The sequence below is a fragment of the Typopeltis vanoorti genome, chromosome 11 (genome assembly GCF_054136105.1).
Source record: "Typopeltis vanoorti isolate ZY-2024b chromosome 11, IOZ_Tvanoo_1.0, whole genome shotgun sequence".
In the NCBI taxonomy this organism is placed as follows: domain Eukaryota; kingdom Metazoa; phylum Arthropoda; class Arachnida; order Uropygi; family Thelyphonidae; genus Typopeltis; species Typopeltis vanoorti.
Window position 1 is genome coordinate 130,427,643 of NC_143559.1, and position 17,108 is coordinate 130,444,750.

The 17,108-nt window shown below is 34.7% G+C and overlaps 1 protein-coding gene across 1 annotated transcript in view; it reads right to left on the reverse strand.

Moving 5' to 3' along the window:
- LOC150102046 (lissencephaly-1 homolog) overlaps positions 1 to 17,108 on the reverse strand; it is a 237,814-nt gene that overhangs the window by 41,507 nt on the left and 179,199 nt on the right. The window lies entirely within an intron of this gene.

Sequence of the window (17,108 nt, forward strand, 5' to 3'; positions counted from 1 at the left end):
CACATAAACAAAGAACCTCTAATTTCCAGTCCTTTACCTTCAAATACCTCCATAAATCTAAACCTTACCAAACTCTGTACAAAAAAAGAACTAAAAGAAATGCTCAAAAAAAAAAAGGCCTGAATACCTCCAAACAGGTTATTTGTTATACCGATGGATCGTCAGACACCAATATGGTTAATGGAGGCGCTGGTGTTCTCCTTCTACTCCCGAAAGGTGAAAAACTTTCAATAAAAGTTGGATCTAGGAGAATCGCTTCCAATTTTTCCAGCGAACTCTACACAATAAATAAAGCACTAGAAGCCTACTCAAAACTGTCATCATCTCAACAATCTGAAGGAATTATAATTTACAGTGACTCAAGATTAGCTATGGAGGCAATCAAAAATGGCAATACCAAGCTCACACAAGACATCCATAAACTCTTAAATCAACTAAAGTGTTTAGGAAAACGTTGCATTTTACAATGGATTCCTGCTCATGTAGACATTGATTACAACGAGGAAGTTGATGAATTAGCAAAAGAGGCCAGAGAATTCAACCAAGAATCTCACGTGACAACTCTTGCTGATTCTAACGCACTAGCAAAAGCTAAACTAATTCCACTGAAATCAGTGATACAACATCAAATTCCCAAAATCAGAAGGACCTCCACCACGATAGCAAGACTACGAACAGGACATTATAGAGGAACGAAGATCAATACAGATGATACGAGAACATACAGAAACTGCAACAACTACCCCAATACTGAACTGACACCCACTCACATCTTTACCTGTCCAGCAATTACAGCAGCCTTGCAAGAAATAGATCCTAATCCTGAACAACGGCTCTATACAAACAAAATCATCGACATAGCCAAAGCAGTACAAGGAGCACACAGAAACATCTAAGACTCTTCAAGGACAAACAACAACAATAGCAACAACATAACAATTTGAGATATTTTTGAGAAAAAAAAATGAAAACCAGTTCCCATCACTTGCCACTTACTATGATGTTTCTTTTTTAATCCTGATTATTACAATAATCAATGTATTTCCCAAAAGTAATCGTCAGCATCATCAATGTTTCTCTCCTCCATTTTCTCTCATTCTCTTTTATGTAGGGTGAGTGATACAAAGGTAATATCTATTATTTTTCTTTTGATTCAAGATGACAGAAAGCTTTACATATCACTGAGTGGACAGTAGTAGTCTAGTTCTATTCACTGTCTACTTAGTGATATGTAAATTTTTGCCAGCAGAGAGTGGAGATCGAATTTCTTACTGAGAAAGATGAAAGTTTGATGGAAATTCATACTCATCTGAAAAATACTATTAATATGAGCACGGATTACACTTGATGAAACTTGAGATCAGAGACAAACAGTGAAAAGGATGGCCACCATAGCAATGATGATAAACAACATAAATCGCGCTGATGCACTAATCATGAAGGATCATATCACAGTTCATAAATTGTACACCACAGCTCATATCAGAAAATCAGTGATAATGACCTCATTAATGAAACCAGTTACAACAAGGGGTATGCACAATGGGTCCTGAAAATGCTGAGCAATGAATACAAAGCATGGAAAGCAATACGTGTGGAATTTCTCCAGTGCTACCTGAGAATAGGGGGAGACTTAACATCAAGCACAGTCACTGGTGATGAAATAGGTTTACCATTACAATCAAATGAAACAAGTGGATGGAATGGTACCATCTCAGTTCACTGCCAGAAGTTCAAAAGACAGCTTTCTGTTGGCAAAATCATGGAAAGATGTTCTGGGACAAAAAGTCTTGCTTGTGGACTTTTTTTTCAGAGTCCCCATGATCAATTCAGAACAGTATACAAATGCATCCTAGAAATCAGGCCTCAAAAACACGAATGAGGTTCTCCTCCTCCTCCATGACAATGCCCAACCTCACATCAGTTTGTGCACAAAGGGTGCAACTACAACATATGCCTGAACTGGTCTTTCTTCATCCTGTTCAGAACTCAGATTTGGCACCCTGGATATCACTTATTTGCTCTCCCACCCAAAGGGATGCTGTTATGTAGAGAGCTGAAACAAGGCATTCGTGAAGAGCTCTAACAGAATAAAGACATTTATGAGGTTGATCCATAGCATCTCACTCAGCAATGGCAAAAGAATGGTGGGGACTGTTGAAAAATGACAGAAAACACTCATAAAAGGTGGAGAATTAATCACATAAAAGTCACTGTTAAATAAATTATATTTTCTGAGATAAAAAAAAAACAAAAAAAACAGGAGGCATTACTTTTGTACTACTGTAATATCTTCTTGCGTCTGCGACATTGTAAACGTATATGTTATTTTTCTTATATATTTAATAACTTTTTCTTTATTCTATTCCTAATTCTTTGTAGCTTTACTCTAATGCACTTTTTCCCTCTTATCCTTTCTCGTTTACTCTACTGCATACTATGATTATCCACCTTCCATATTTACTAGTCGAATGCCTATGAATACTGGAAATTGATTTGTCAGACTGCGCCACCAATATATCATTTAACTGGCATAAGACTAATTAAAACTTCCTTTAGATTTCCCTTTCTCTCATGAGTGAAATTTCTTTTATCAATGTTTACTTTAACAGTCGTGGTTTGTAAGTGACTGACCTGCGTTTTTATTGCCTTAAATTCTTTCCTGCTCACAAGTCCAATTTATTTAAGAACAGTGCAGTTATAAAATAAAAGATCAGGCAGCACTCTTTTAACAAATAATTAAAACACATTTATTTACAAATTATACATGAATTAAACAATAGGGAGATTGCTTTCTCTATCCATTTATAAAATCTTTAGCATAAATTAGAACCTTTTTTACTTTTACACTAATTAACTTCTTTAACTCACAATCTTATTTACTCTCCACTTACAAATTCAACTTATTAAACTTCTAGTTTACTTGCAAAGAGGTTAGCTAACTCTCTGTTAAGTTATCTTTACAATTTTTATATCAACTTCCAATATGCCAAATCGATTCTCTTAATGACACTTCTTACTGCTGTTAATCAAATTCTTAAAAGTCTTTCTATAACATACTATAAGAGGAATTGTACAAAAGTATGGAACTTACAAAGGCTCTGTATTGCACATTCAGTCGAAAGTCTTGCACAAAGTTCTAAGGCAATTCTTTCATCTCAGATCTTGAGCTTCCTCAGGAGTGTCTGGCTTCAGTAACATCTCATCAGAAAAATAGCGGGCTGTGGTACTCATTCAGCTCCAGCAAAAGGTTGTTCTCCCACGGCGAAAAGAAAAACTTCCGAGCGAAGCTGCCTCAGGTAATTTACATTGCCTTTTCTCCTCTGCTTTGGCTCACCGAGAATGCCTGGACAACTGCCATCTCCAATAGCTCGAACAATCGCCACCAAGAAACTGAAACTGCTGCAAACTCTCAACCGGGATCCCTCTCTATGGCATCTGGAAGCCTTTCCTTCTTTGGCAACATCTGGAAGCCCTCTGTCTGGTGCTGGACTGGAACCAGGAAGCCCCTTATGCTTGGCTCAGTCGCTTTTATTTTGAGATCTTGCACTAAGGGTAGTAAACTGCAAAGAATTCGGCATGACTCTTTTATCTTCTTTTAAGTTTAACCCGCTCTTTGTTCTCCTCCGTGCAAAATACGATCGTTTTGATCGTATTTTGCCGAGCACAGAAACTTGTCTCTAAAACTAGCGGACCTCTTTGATACTTTGCTTCTCCTTTCGGGACCGAGGAAACTTCTCGGTCCCAAAACCTAGAGGCACTCTTAGATACTATCTTTAAAGGTTTTAGCACAGAGCTTGCAAGCAACTCTTATATACAAAACTAGGAAACAACTTTTCCTGCGCTCTTACACATAACTATATACAAAGTTCCCCGATGGGAAAGCATTGCCTTTGTTTTTGACGTTAAAACAGTAAATATATTCACTTCCCACAGGGTTAACTACATTAATATTTTGCAAAATATACATAGAAACAAACAAGGTTATTTACAGTTCTCATGGGACTTGACCTATGTAAAAAATCGGTGTAAAGCGCTTTAATATTTTTAAGCTACATCGAATTTTTACACTACCCTTGTATTTTTCCACACAGCCACAAAAACAAGACATGATCAACATGTTAATAATATTACTGATATTAATTAACCTAGACTCTTCCCATTAAAATTATCTAATTATTTTTAATGGCTAAATTCTCAGCATTTGTGATCCTGTAGTAAAGGCCATTCCACATATTCTCAAACCTAGAATTTAAAAAAAAAAATTTTAAATTTAAATTTAAATTAAAAAAACTTTTTTTAAAACATTTATTATCATACAAGCTTCTTCAGAAAATTGAGGACTCAGATGGGATTGGGAGGCTCCCCACCCTCTCTCTATTCCAAATCATGCAATACCTAAATACTTATATATCTCCTTGTAAGCATTGAAAATTGCTAAAGCAACCACAATGTCCACTTGCAGCGCATTCTACATACTATTAGAGAAACATGAATATCGCATGCTTCCTAACCATGCTCTTACTCAGTTTCCAGGAATGATTGAGTTTCCTCTACACACACAACACTTATATATACCCTAAGATCTCCTATAATCTATTACTCAAACTTTGTAAACCACATTCCTCCAGTCTACTTATATGCCTATGCGCAATTCTGCCAATACCATCTAGGTTACCCTCTGGATCTTTTCTTCTCATCTCCTTAAAAGCACAGAAGTCAAGATATTGACTTATCAACCTTCTACAGTGGAATAATAACTTCTTATTCCTGCAAGCTGTAGTCCTCTTCAACAGTGCAGTTATCTTATGTGATGAATTAACCAATGTAGCAATATGGCCCTTAAACTTTAATTCAGTCTATCATTACTTCAAGGTCAGCTTCATCGGCCACTTGTGGCAACCTACCGTTAACATAATATCTGCTGTAATGTCGTAAGTCCAAAATACATAACCATGCACTTAGCAACACCAAAAATGACTTTCATTTGTCCATAGAACTAGTTTGTTCAGATCAGCTTGCAGGATTTTATATTGAAAGCACCCCAAACTTTACACTCAAGAGTATATATCAATACTTCAGGCAGAAAAAGCCATAAAAAATCTGAAACATGGAAAGGCAGCTGAAGTAGATGATATTCAAAAAGAAATGCTCAAATATGAATGTATGAATAAAAGTTTTACTGTTGCTCCACTGCAGAAGGTCTAGTCAGAGATTCAAATTCCAGTACATGAGATTGGAGTAAGGCTTTCATATTTTCCATCTATAAAAAGGGGAATAAAGGTGAATGTGAGGAATTTCTCTGCTAAGAGAAATTTCCCTACTAAGTTTTCAAGAAAAGATTTATGCAAGCATTTTGAGAAGAGGCCGAGAAAAATTGTGGAAGAAAAACTTAGAAAAGAACAAGCTGGGTTTAAGCGAAATAAACAGAGGTTGTCAAGATCAGATTTTCACTTTACAACAAACAGTTGAGAATTCATGGAAATATAACAAGAATGTGCACTTTGTAGATTGGGAAAAGCACACGACAAAGTACCAAGAAAAAAAGCCTTTCAAAATGCTACATACTACATATGGGGTAAATGGATGAGAGCAGTACACAGTCTATATTTAAGTTGAAAGTCAGCAGTTAAAATCAGATGTAAGACAACGGTGTGCATTATCTTCATCTATGTGAATCACATTATGAAGGAAAGTGGCATTAAACCTGATATCAAAATTGGAATGTTAATCTCAGTTCTTTATGCAGATGATGTTATACTCCTAAATAAACCTAGTGCAAGTCAGCAAGATTCTACAATTAAAAGAAATAACTGATATAATAAGTTTGGTATGAATATCAGCATTAAAAAACAAAAACAATGAAAATATCAACCATCCTGAATGGAGAACATACAGAATAAATAAGATTTCAGCTTATGCACAGTTTTTAGTAAAGATGGCGAACTAGTCAACTGAAAAACTACAGTTATATATACTAAACGAAAAAAAACTTATCAAATTCCTGACATTTATCCTCAAGGGGTATCAGAATATGATAGTACTACATGAAAAATTTACATCATTACTTATATTTATATATCTATCTTCTAAGGCACTTTTTATCGTATCAATCCGCCTGCCTATATCTTGGTCTTCCTCTGGGTCTTTTTCCTGCCAAACCTGGCAGAGAACACATGTTTTGCTAATCTTTTATCACCCATTCTGTTTAAATGACCATATCACTGGAGATTAGCTCTGCTAACACATTCCTGGCTGCTGACAATGTCAAGTTGTATCCCAATATCCTCGTTTTTAATATGATATTACCACTGATGCCACATGTTCATGCCCCTAATCTTTCTCAGGACTCTCGCATCTGTAGTCTCTAGTCTTTGGTCAAGTGTTTTACTTCTGACCCTGCTCTCAGATCCATAAGTTAAAATTGGTTTGAACACTGTCTTGTATACAGCTAACTTAGTGTTTTGACTAATTTCTCTCTTATTCAATATAAATTTATTCAGTTGACTTCCTACCATACCAGCTTTGTTGATTCTGTTGTCTATTTCCATATTTAATTTACCATCTTCACTAAAAATCGTGCCTACGTAGCTGAAATGTTTCAGGTTCTCCATTCACAATGCAGCTGATATTTTCAATGCTTCTGCCTATTTTCATTATCTTTGTCTTGTTATTGCTGACCCTCATACCATATGTATCACAACAGTTATTCAATTTAGTCAGGGAACCTTGCAGACTTGTAGCGGATTTATTTAGAAGTATAACATCATCCGCATAAAGCAAGGAGCTGACATTAACATCTCCAATTTTAATATGAGGTTTAATACCACATTCCTTCATAATGTAATCCATATAGATAATGAATAACAGAGGTGATAATGTACATCCTTGTCTGACACCAGATTTAACATTAAACCATCTTCCTGTACTTCCTTCAATTCTAACTGCTGACTCACAACTCAAATAAAGACTAAGTATTGCTTGATATAATGATCCACTGACACCATATAACTGTAGCGTATTTAATAGCTTCTCTCTTGGCACCTTGTCATATGCCTTTTCCAAATCGACAAAACTTAAATACAGATCTCTGTTATATTCCCATGCTTTCTCAACTATTTGTCGTAAAGTGAAGATCTGATCCTGACAGCCTCTATTTGGCCTGAATCCAGCTTGTTCCTCACCAAGCTTCTCTTCCACAATCCTTCTCAACCATTTCTCAAGTATACTAGCATAAATCTTACTAGGATCACTGAGTAGAGAAAGACCTCTGTAATTCTCACAATCAGTTTTATTTCCCTTTTTATATATGGGTACTATGTATGTTTTCATATATTCGTATTTTCTTCAACAGATTTTTGATGGCTTTTTCTACTTCAAGCATGTATTCCTGACTGCATGCCTGGTCAGTGTTTTTTTATTACTGTGCTGTCATCACTGCTAGTTTCATTTAGCAATTTTTCAAAGTAATTACACCATACCTCAAGGATATCTTTTTCTCCAGTTTTCATATCACCTTTATCTAATTCCTTTTACAGCACTCTTTCCTCCTTTTCTGAGCTTCTTCAACAATATCTTGCCACCTTCTTGATATTAATTTTCTATGTTCTTGCCAAAGTCTTCCCATGACTTTTATTTAGCTAGTTTTACACAGTGTTGAGCTTTCTTACATTTGTCTCTGTATTCTCTAAGGGCACAAGCTGACTTATTTGCCAGTAACTTTTGATATGCTTTCTTCTTTTCCTTCACTGCCTCTTTAACTTCCTGTGTCCACAAGGGAGTTCTGATTTTTCTATCCTTGCAGACAACCTCACCAAACGCCTCTCTGGTAGAATCAATCAATGTTTTCTTCAGAGCTTGCCACTGAATCTTCAAGGTTTGGTTCTTGTTCTCAAACTCTAATTTTTTCTTCAATAATTTTTTGTATTTTAGTCTACAGTTCACATCTGAGAGCTGCTTAGCTTTTATTCATTTTAAAACTTTCTTACATGTGATTCTTTTCAATATGAAATTCAATTTTATCTTGCTCAAGACTAAATAGTGATCACTTCCAATTTCAAATCCTCTGTACACTCTAGTGTCCTGCGCCAGAGAGAAAACATCACTATCAACAATAATATAGTCAATGAGACTTTTCTTATTCCTTGCATCTTCTCTCTATGTGAATTTGTGCACATTTTTATGTTGGAACATGGTGTTAGTAATAACCAGTCCATGTCTTAAGAAGAAATCCAACAAGTATTTATTTGCCGTTATTATTAGCTTTGCTCTTTTCTCCAAATTTTCCCAAAATATTTATGTATGTCTGACAATCATTTCCTACTCTGCTATTTAGATCCCCAACAAGGACCAACTTTTCCTTTTTCAATGTGTCAGTTGCTTTTTCTAAAGCCTCAAAAAATTCCTCCACTTCTACCTTAGGAGAACCTTCTGTGGGACCATAGGCACAAATAAGTCTCATTGTCCAGTTCCCCATTCTGATATTTGCCCACATCACTCAACTTGAAATTGTCTGCCATTCGAGAAGATTAGCCTCTTTGTAGTGTTGACTACTATGGCTACTCCTTCTTTTCCTTGATTGTCATTGCCTGAATATAACATTTTTTATTTATTGCTCAGAAAGAGCTCACCAGTTTTGGTCTTTTTTTGTTTCACTCACCCCTATTATGTCAATCTGGTACTTATCTAATTCCTCAGCTAGTCCATTTCTTTGCTATTCAGTATGTTGATATTACCAGTCTTCAATTCTGGTGATATTGAGTTGGGGTGTGTTTTAGGATTTGTTCCAGTAGCTGACTTTTCACTGTTCGCCCTGGCGAAAACAACGGGGGCCTTGTTTAACTGGGCAACGCCCCAGCCAGCATGAAATTCTATCATGTTGTACCATCATTTAGTATTGTGGTTTAAGCCAATAAGAACAGAATTCGGTCAGCTAAATCCCATATTGCCAGCCCATCCTCATTCGTTCGGTATCCAGGTAGATACCCAACAGGGTGCACCACAAGAAGGTGAGGATTGGACATTAGGTCAGAAGCCCTGGTCGGTTCTCCACATTCCTTTAAAGGCTATGTGGAGGTCTCCTCTCAGTTATACAGCTTTGGCCTTTAAGCACCCCCTTATATACATATTAAAAAAAAAAAAAACATATATATATATATATATATATATACGAAAAACTATACTTATATATATACAAGACTGTGAACCAATTTTAACTTGTGGATCTGAGAGCTGAGTTATAAAAAAAACACTTAATCAAAGACTGGATACCACATACATGAGTTCTGACAAAGATTGGAAGAGGGAGCAAACACAACTCATATCTGTAGTCTCCAGTCTTTGATGAAGTGTTATATTTCTAACCCAGCTCTTAGAGCCATATAATAGTGGCAACAATTGTAGTATTATACTATATTTCCTCGAATATAACTCGCACTTTTTTCTCCAAAATTAAAGTTAAAAAATCGTGGTGCAAGACATATGCAGGGATTTTTAGAAACTAAAGTTTTTCAAGAAAAAACTAAATTGGCATTGGTAATTAAATCCTCAGTATTCATTATAATTTATAATTGTGCATTATTTAGAAATGAATGCATCTGAATTTTAATTATCAACGTTATTTATGCGATCAGCCACTCCCCTCCACAGTGATATATTTGAATCTTATGAGACAATGCTTCTGTAATTAAATTAATTATATCTGGAGAAATCATGTCTCAAGTTCAAGATGCACAGAAGTTCTAATGATGGTCTTTTAATCTTAATTCCTCAGCACAATCCAAGATTGAGTAGAATCAATGCCCTCACTCCTGCATTTCCTCTACTGGTTGCTTCCATCTCTGCATATGATTGGCAGTATATCAAAAGATTGTGCGACTCAAAGACAAAGGCAAGCTGACAATTGTTGAGTTAAAATGCTGATTCTCTTCAACCAAATTCCAAAATATCTGAAACTGCCTTAACAACATTCACTATCTATTTCTTAAAGTTTTAAACTTTTTTCATGTGCGAACTATATGTGAAACATTCTTTTTTCATAAAGTAAAATCAGAGGCGCTAGATATATGTGGGGGCGAATTATATTCGAGTAAATACAGTATTAAAATGAGGAAATTAGGAAAGAACTTGACAATGTTAGCATTCAGGAATGCATAACAGAGTATTTCAGGTGGCATCATCGTGTAAACAGAATGGGAGAGGAAAGGTTAGCAAAACTGTTTTGCCTGGATGGCAGGAAAAAGACGCAAAGGAGGACTAAGATCTAGACAGACTTATATAGTAAGAGGTGCCTTAGAAGACTAAAATATAAGAGCTGACTAGAATATTGGAAAACTGTCAACAGGAAGTTGGTAATGATGCAATATTTTCATGTAATACTATCATAATATCCTATACATATTAGGAATTTGATTATGATGCAATTTATTCTTCCAACTGTATGGACAAAGTGAAATATAGTCAAGTCCCTACACTGCTAATTTCTTTATCATGCAGTTTTTGATGGGAAGGCACTGCTTCAAAGCTGCCACCCAACCTCCTACTCTCTCTCTCCAACTGGAGATAAAATGGCTACTACATTTATATACATATTCTGTTTTTTTTTTTGTTTTTTTTAATGCATGCTTTCTTCTTCCACTCATAGTTGAAATCAAACATTATAATAGTCCTGCTTTTATTATTATTATTATACAGTTATCTCCGTGGAGTCAGAATACTCACTGTGGGAGATCCATTATTCACATATTAGCCATTATTTGCACAATACCTATCATACTTCTCCTTAAGCTCAGAAGCATTCATAAACACTTCTGGCAATCCATTCCACCAATTCACCACCCTCCAAACAAAAAAAAAAAAAAAACTAGTCCTAACAACCTTACTAATCTTATACAACTTCCACTGATGATCCCTTGTTCTCTCCCTTCTTTCCACGTACTGAAAAAGACTACAGTGTCTATCCTATAACACCCCTTTAATAACTTAAAGGCTTCTATCATGTCCCCTCTTTTTTTTTTTTTTTTTTTTTGCTTATCAGCTAATTTTTGAAACCCACAGACCTTCTATTATGCTCACAAGGAGCATTCCATAAATCTGCAATAATCTTTGTTACTCCCTTCTGGATTTCAGAGTTGCAAAGACAATGTTTTATCGCAGACCTGCCCACAAATACACCTGAACTTCATCACCCTCAAATACTTAAAACTGCATGGATTACTTTCTAATTCACAAAACTGTAAAATCCATTGTTTTGAATTTGAATGTCAAAATCATTCATAGTGCTAAACTGGATACACCATGAATTTTTATCTGCCAAAATCCAATTAAAATTTCAAAAAAAAAAGAAACAAAGTAAAGGACTTCAAACCAAATCTGAAAAGAATTCCACTTGGATAATGTTAAAACAGCATATTAAAATGAGATCAGTCAACATATTAAAGAAAGACAAAACAAGGAAGACATTGATGTTGAAAATTAATAGAATTTTCTGAAAAATATTATAACCAGTTCAACTGACAGATTTTTAGAAAAAAAACAATAAAACCAAATAATCACTGGATAACATCTGAGATGATGAGATTATGGGAGCATAAAATAGACTGAAGAACATCTGATAAACCATATAATGATCAAAACAGAATATATTACAGAAGCCTACAAAACCAGCTGGACGGGATATGCTGAAATGCAAAAATAGATTGACTGAATGATAAAGCAGACAAATGTACAGAAGCCTATTTACATCATGACTCCAAATTTTTTTCTACTCTACAATTAAAGAGATTACCAAAGACTGCATTCCTTTACCTCTCATGGTGAAGAGAGACAAGATAAGTGGAAATATTAGAGAAAGGGAACACATCTGGTACAATTACTTCTCTAAAATATTTAAAGATAAAAGCTTTCACCCACATATACCGACCAATGAAAAAGATACAGCACCTATAATCTGAAAGGAAGAATCCTTTAACTTAATCAAAAGAAATCGAAAGCACCTAGAACTGATGAAATACTTCCAGAGCTCTATAACAATAGGGGACCTCATCTAATTAAACAACTAACCAAACATTTCAATAATATTCTTTTCACTGGGACTATCCTAAATGATTGGAAAATAGGCAAAATCCTTGCCTAAACATAAAAAAGGTGATGTTCAAAAATGTAACAATTATAGATCAATTAGCCTTCTTTGCCACTCTTTACAAAATCCTTGTAAAAATACAGAAATGTCTAAATATTTACAAACAACTAAAAGAATAAGCTGCCTTTATAAAAAGCAGGTCAACAATCGATCATATCTTTACTCTTCATGGTCTGGCTGAAATCGCATGGGACAATAGCAGAAACCTTTATTGCTGTTTTGTGGATTTTATAATAAACATTTAATTCTGTCAATAGAGAAAAACTTATTCAAATATTGAAAAAAGAAAAACAAACTTTGAAACACTAAGATTTATTTCAAATATTATCACAATACAAGGGCAGTATTCTAAAAAACTTGAAATCAAATAAGGAGTTATGCAATGGTGCCCACTCTCCTCATGTCTTTTTAACATTTTCATCCAAGAACTCATTAAAGAAGCATTGTTCTCAATAAAAAGAGTAAGAGTCAATGGAAGATCAATCACACATCATATATGCAGATGATGTAATAATCACAACGGATAACAATTAAAATCTCCAGTACCAGATTGAAAATTATAATATGATTATAAATTCAAGTAAAACAATGATAACCAAAATTGGAAGACACCCAGAAGTTATACAGGTAATACTTAATCAGGAAACCATAGAACAAGTTAATGGTTTTAATTATCTAGGAGCAGATTTGACATAACATTTAAATAACATAGCAACAATAAAACCCAGACTTTCCATAGCATGGTCAATGATGAAAAAACTTAATTTAGAAAAACAACAAAATTTCATTTATTTACGTCTCTTGTTTGCACTCTCATTAACACATTTTCACACCTCTTATCTTGAATGTCCAGCACCTCACTCTTACTTTTGACTAACATTTGAACACTTTCTCTCATTAACAATTACAATGTGTGCGCACGCACACACACACACAGCTCAAAGTCACTTTAATTTCAAACTTTTAAAACATCTCGGACACATTGTTCTTTTGTGTATTGGTACCATGTGCCACACTATTATCAAACAATAATAATCTAAATATTTAGTAAATATCTAAATCTAGACTAAATCAGAATAACAATTTTCTGAGCTGAATTAACTGTGTTACATATGAAATTCCTGAATGAGTTTACACTATGCAAGTCAGTGGGAATTATAGAGAGCTGTGACATTTTACATTAATTAAATTAATTTGCTAAATAGAGCAATGTCTTTCTCAACTGATGAATCTGACTCCAGAAGAGTTACTATAATAATAATGCATATGGTCAGCAAAATAAAGATAGTCATGGGTAAAGACAAACAATGGCAAATAGTATCCCCACGTTTATTTTTGAGAACAGAACTCAGGAGGATGAGTCGATGTTTATTGAAGTTTTAGTGAGAATTTAATAATAAAGATAGTTTCTTTTCTTTATGATAAACCAAAAATTCTTGAAAAAATTATTAAGAGACTATACTGATTAGAAAAATAGATGAGAAGTCTACTGTCAAAAGTAATAGGGTTAGCGTGTGTGTGTGTATATATATATATATATATATATATATATACACACACACACACACAGTTACATAACACGCGACTTACGTAAATTCATAGTTATGTAATAAATCTACTAGTCCGTATTAAAGCATTTGCAGCTTTGACAGCCTTATTGAAGTACAGTAGTAGCTGCCTCTCGCAGTTAGCTCGGTCACTTGTTATCACTGCTAGTTTCATTGTTTTTTTATACCCTTAAAATGGAATGCAAACACAAAACCGAATGAGCTGGCAATAAATCTAAAAAACAAAGGTCTGCAATTACTTTAGAAGAAAAGTTGAAAATAATTCTTATGTATGAAGGCAGGGAAAATTCTATCAATAATAGCCCAGGAAATAAATCTACCTATTTCAACAGTCAATACAATAGTGAAGGATAAAGTTCGCATTGTTGAAAGCATGAAATGTCCGATAGCATTGAAGAGCACAATTATTACCAAGAATAGGCTGGGCCCGATATCAGAGATGGAGAAATTGTTGTCCAGAAATTCATACTTGCATATTTACAGTATGTCATCCTCATCATCATCATCAAATTCCTGCCATGTACCCTCAAGGAGTGTTTAAAATTTCAAGAAGAAAAGTTTCAACTTTTCTTCTAAAGTAATTGCAGACCTTTGTTATTTAGATTTATTGCCAGCTCATTTGGTTTTGTGTTTGCATTCCATTTTAAGGGTATAAAAAAACATTGAAACTAGCAGTGATAACAGGATATGATAGTACTACATGAAAAATTTACATCATTACTAACTTCCCATCTACAATTTTGCTCCAAATCAGTCTGTTACTTGTCAAGACTCCAAAATTACCAGATCTTATATTTCTATTGTCTAAGGCTTTTGTACAGTATCAATCCACCTATATCTTGGTCTTCCTCTGAGTCGTTTTCCTGCCAACCTGGCAGAGAACACTTGTTTTGCTATTCTTTCTTCACCCATTCTGTTTAAGTGACCATACCACATGAGATTAGCTCTGCTAAGCATTCCTGGATGCTGACAATGTCAAGTTCTTTCCTAATATTCTCGTTTTTAATATGATATTGCCATTGATGCCATCTGTTCATGCCTCTAATCTTTCTCAGGACTCTCATATCTGCGGTCTCCAGTGTTTGGTCAAATGTTTTACTTCTGATCCAGTTCTCAGATCCATAAATTAAAAATGGTTTGAACACTGTCTTGTATACAGCTAATTTAGTGTTCCGACTAATTTCTCTCTTATTCCATATGAATTTATTCAATTGACCTCCTACCATACCAGCTTTGTTAATTCTGTTGTCTATTTCCATATTTAATATACCATCTTCACTAAAAATCGTGCCTAAGTAGATGAAATGTTTTACTTGTTCCACAGGTTCTCCATTCACAACAGTTGACATTTTCAATGATTTTGCCTATTTTCATTGTCTTTGTCTTTTTATTGCTGACCTTCATACCATATCTATTACAATAGTTACTCAATTTAGACAGAGAATCTTGCAGACTTGTAGCTGATTTATTTAGAAGTATAACATCGTCTGCATAAAGCAAACAGCTGACATTAACATCTCCAATTTTGATATCATGTTTAATACCACTTTCCTTTATAATGTGATCCATATAGATAATGAATAATAGAGGGGATAATGTACATCCTTGTCTCACACCAGATTTAACATTAAACTATCTTCCTGTACTTCCTTCAATTCTAACTGCTGACTTACAACTCAAATAAAGACTAAGTATTGCTTGATATAATGCCCCATTGACACCATATAACTGTAGCGTATTGAATAGCTTTTCCAAATCGACAAAACTTAAATACAGATCTTTGTTATATTCCCATGATTTCTCCACTATTTGTCGTAAAGTGAAGATCTGATCCTGACAGCCTCTATTTGACCTGAATCCAGCTTGTTCTTCAACAAGCTTTTCTTCCACAATTCTTCTCAACTCTTTCTCAAGTATACTTCCATATATCTTACCAGGAACACTCAGTAGAGATATACCTTTGCAATTCTCACATTCAGTTTTATTTCCCTTTTTATATATGGGTACTATGAGAGCTCTACTCCAATCGTCTGGAATTCGTCCCTCTGTCCAGGCATTCTGAACTATGCAGTGCAGCCACTGTAAGACTTTTATACCACCATACTTCAGCATTTCTGGTCGAATATCATCTACTCCTGCTGCCTTTCCACATTTCAAGCCTTTGATGGCTTTTTCTACTCCAAGTATGGATATGTATTCCTGACTGCATGCCTGGTCAGCACAGTGTTTTTTTATCACTGTGCTGTCATCACTGCTTGTTTCATTTAGCAAATTTTCAAAGTAATTACTCCATATGGGAGAAAAAGATATCAAGGATATCTTTTTCTCCCATTTTCATGTCACCTTTATCATCTCTAACTCCTTCTAGCACTCTTTCCTCCATTCCTAAGCTTCTTCAACAACCTCCAGAATATTTTGCCACCTTCTTGATATTTATTTTCTATGTTCTTGCCAAAGTCCTCCCATGACTTTTGTTTAGCTAGTTTTACACACTGTTTAGCTTTCTTACATTTGTCTCTGTATTCTCTAAAAGCACAAGCTGACTTATTTGCCAGGAACTTTTGATATGCTTTCTTCTTTTCCTTCACTGCCTCTTTAACTTCCTGTGTCTACCATGGAGTACTAATTTTTCTATCCTTGCAGACAACTTCACCACATGCCTCTTTAGCTGAATCAATCAGGGTTTTCTTGAAGGTTTGCTACTGAATCTCCAAGGTTTGGTTCCTGTTCTCAAACTCTTTCATTTTTCCTTCAATAATCTTTGTGTATTTTAGTCTACTGTTCACATCTGAGAGCTGCTCAACTTTTATTCACTTGAAAACTTTCTTACATGTCATTCTTTGCAATATGAAATTCAATTTTAACCTGCTCAGTATTTTATCCATTTACAGTATGTATATTATTCAAATACAATTGATAATTTTTTTTATAATTGAATTTTTTTTAATCACCCCAAAAATGAAAAATATCTAATTAATGGCAAAAAGATTAATGTAAGACAGCAGTATGAGTAGCCATTTAACATTTTATTGTATGTATTATGTATGTAATTTACAAATTCGACTTACATAAAGGTTTACGGAACGCATTGCTTACGTAACTCGGGGTGTAACTGTATATATATCTGCTAACCCTATTATTATTATTATTATGATTTGTCACCTCCAGGGAGTCCAATGACTCATCGAGGGAGGGCATCTGCTCTACAACTCTGTCTCCACCACTCGCAATCCACCAGCTGACTGCAACTACACCAATGCCATCTATCGCCGATCACTACCAGTATTTCCACAGACAATCACAAACATCCATGCCCACGGTGGGATTCGAGCCCCCAGCCTTTTGGTTGGGGAGTGGTTAGCGTATTATTATATATGTAGAAAGTTATATATATATATATA